This window comes from Orycteropus afer, unplaced genomic scaffold (genome assembly GCF_000298275.1).
Source record: "Orycteropus afer afer isolate SDZICR_OR568_19922 unplaced genomic scaffold, OryAfe1.0 scaffold00146, whole genome shotgun sequence".
NCBI lineage: Eukaryota > Metazoa > Chordata > Mammalia > Tubulidentata > Orycteropodidae > Orycteropus > Orycteropus afer.
The window spans coordinates 1,351,832-1,355,342 of record NW_006921733.1 but is presented as its reverse complement, the minus strand read 5'-3'; positions in this window follow the sequence as shown (position 1 = coordinate 1,355,342).

Here is a 3,511-nt window from a genome sequence, read left to right as displayed (position 1 = left end):
TACAGATTCAAAATTAAAAGTGTTAAAATTACAAGAAGAAATCATTAAACAGAAGTTAGAAACTGAACCCTCTGAAGTTAAAGAAGAAAAGTTATATCCTTCCTTAAACCCATTTTTAAGTCAGGCAAAACCCTTTATAAATCCGTTTTTAAATCAGGCTGTTTCAGCTGCAACCATGCCTGCCAGTGCTTGCTCTCCTCCACCTTTTAACCCTTTCTCTCCCTCAGGAAAACAAGTTAACTGTTTATCATCCACGGTGCCTCTTTTATCACCTATACAAGCTATGGTGCAAAAGACAAAGGGCCATGAATTAAGACATTCCATTAGAATTAAAACATGTTTTTCCCTTTAGATCAGCAGACTAATCAACTGATGCAAGGACATAAAGCATTATCTTTTAAAACTCACAGATTTGAAACAAGCTGCTACCAGCTATGGGGCAATAGCACCATTTGTAAAAACTTAATAGAAACCATTGCTCAAGAAGTTTTGTGTCCTTATGATTGGTATATGCTGGCTAACACTGCATTAGAAGGAGGAGATTATTTGTTGTGGAAAATGTATTTTCATGATTTTTGTACAGAACAAAGGATGAAAAATCTGCAACATAATGTTCCTATCAGTTTTTAAATGCTTTCTGGTACCAGACAATTTTTAGAGGTCTCAACTCAATTCCCTATCTCTTACAAGCATATCAGCAGATATCAGCCACAGCCCCTCAGGCATGGTCTAAGTTACCAGCAAAAGGAGCTGATAATTCTAGTTTTATTAAAATTATAAAAGGGCCTACAGAACCCTTTGAACAGTTTGTGGATAGAATAAGTGTAGCACTCTTATAAGCACAGAATAAGTGACTAGAAGTGTTATTGATAATACAGCTGCTAATATCTTAATTAAACAATTGGCTTATGACAATGCTAACAAAGATTGTAAACAGGCTGTGGCTGGATCAAAACTCACTATGACTATAACTGATATGATCCAAAAGTGCCAGGGTATAGCGCTCAAATGCGTTCTGCAAACATATTGGCTGTTGCTTTAACTAATTTACAAATATCTGGGGTATGTTATACTTGTGGCGAAATGGGACATATTGCTAAACAATGTCCAAAGAAATTAGAAAAGATAAACCCTCCTAATAACTCCACCAGGGTTTCTTCAGCTCCAAATATATGTCCAAAATGCAAAAGGGGAAAACATTGGTCTTCAGAATGCAGATCAAAAACTGATATCGATGACAAACCTCTTTCAAAAAACTTTTTAAGGAGCTTACCCCAGCCCCGACAAACAATAGGGAGAGCTCTCTCTCTCACTCCACTGGAAATCATACCCAAGTAAAATGACCCTCCGTTGTGTCCCTTTGTCAAGCAAGCCAGGGAAGCCCAGGATTCAACCTCTGTGCCACCACCTGAGTTGTATTGACTCCAGAATTGGGTACTCAAACAATTGGAACAGGAATTTTTGGACCACTCTTTAAAGGGACAGTGGGAATTATAATGGGTCATAGTGGAAATACACAGAAAGGACTTATGATAGTACCAGGAGTTATTGATGAAGATTATGAGGGAGAAATTTAAGTAATAGCTTGGGTACAAAAAAATGTTAGCTTTTCTGAGGGGCTAAAGTAGCTCAATTTATTTTATTACCAACTGTTAGAACTGGAATATATTTAGACAAGCAAAGAGGTGAAAATGGATTTGGAAGTACAGATGTTAATTGCACTCAAGTTAATTGGATTCAACAGGTTGCTAAAGATAGACCTCAACTAAGCATTTATAAAAATGGCAAATTATTTATGGGACTCCTTGACCAGGAGCTGATGTTTCAGTAATTACAAAATGGCACTGGCCCCAACAACGGCCACTAAAAGTGGAAGATACTCAACTAAGAGGTCTAGGGGAAGTTTCTACCCCTGCTAGAAGCAGTGCAATGCTGCAGTGGGAAGACAGTGAAGGAAAATCAAGCATTTTTCAACCATATGTTTCAGAAAAAATTCCTGTTGATTTATGGGGATGGGATATACTAAGTAACATGGGAGTGTTGTTATTTAGTCCAACTGCCCAGGTTACTGACATGATGGTTTCACAAGGATTTAACCCATGTAAAGGCCTGGGGGCCACTCAACAGGGAGAGGTCCATCCATTTGCACCCATAAGAAATGAGGAATGAAAGAAATTAGGTTATCACCCTTTTTAGTGGGAGCTACTGCAGTGTCTCCCCCACCAATGGTTGAACCTATTACTTGGCTTTCCGATGAGCCTATTTGGGTGAAGCAGTGGCCCCTATCCAGGGAGAAACTTGCAGCATTACGTGAACTTGTTCAGCACCAATCAGATGCTGGACACATTGAACATTCTAATAGTCCATGGAATAGTCCAGTGTTTGTTATTAAGAATAAGTCTGGTAAATGGAGAATGTTACAAGATCTGCAGACTATGGGACCTTTACAACCTGGCCTTCTCCAACAATGTTATATATTGATTGGCGTTTAATAATTTTAGATTTAAAAGACTACTTTTTTACTATTCTATTGCAACCACAAGATAAGATTAAATTTTCTTTCTCCATCCCAGAGATTAATGTTCAAGCCCCTGCAAAGCAATACCATTGGAAAGTCTTACCTCAAGCCATGAAAAATAGTCCTGTTATGTTCTAGAGCTTTGTAGCATGTGCAATAGAGCAGACATGATCTGTCTGGTCACAAGCCATTATTATCCATTATATGGATGATATTCTTTTCAATCAGCAGCTCTGGTAGCATAGTGCCTAAGGCACTTGACTGCTAATCAGAAGGCTGGTGGTTCAAACCCACCAGCCACTCCTTGGAAGGAAGATGGGGCAATCCACTTCCATAGTGATACTGCCTCAGAAGCCCAAGGAGGGGTCACTATGACTTGATGGCACATAACAACAACATTCTTTGCAGTCACCCTAATAAAGATATATTAAATCAGATTTTCTTACATTTAAGCAAACAGCTTTCTTGTTATGGCTTAAAAATAGCTCCTGAAAAGATTCAGAAAACTGCTCCATTTTCATACTAAGGACATATTATAGACAAAAGAACTGTATGATCACAGGACATTACTCTCCAATGAGACTTGTTAACCAGTTTAAATGATTATCAACAGGTGTTGTTAGTTTGTTGTTGTTGTTAGGTGCCGTCGAGTCATTTCCAACTCATAACAATTCCATGTACAGCAGAACAAAACACTGCCCAACCCTGGGTCAGCTCCATGATCCCTGCTATACTTGAGCTCATTATCACAGCCACTGTGTCAATCCATCTTGTTGAAGGCCTCCTCCTCTTTTGTCGATCCTCCACCCTACCAAGTATGGCATCCTTCTCCAGATAATGGTCCCTTCTGACAACATGACCAAAATAGGTGAGACGAAGTCTGGCCTTTCTCGCTTCCAAGGAGCATTTCGGGTGCACTTCCTCCAGGACAGATCTGTTAGTTCTTTTAGCAGTCCATGGTACTTTCAGCATTCTTTGCCAGCACCACAACTC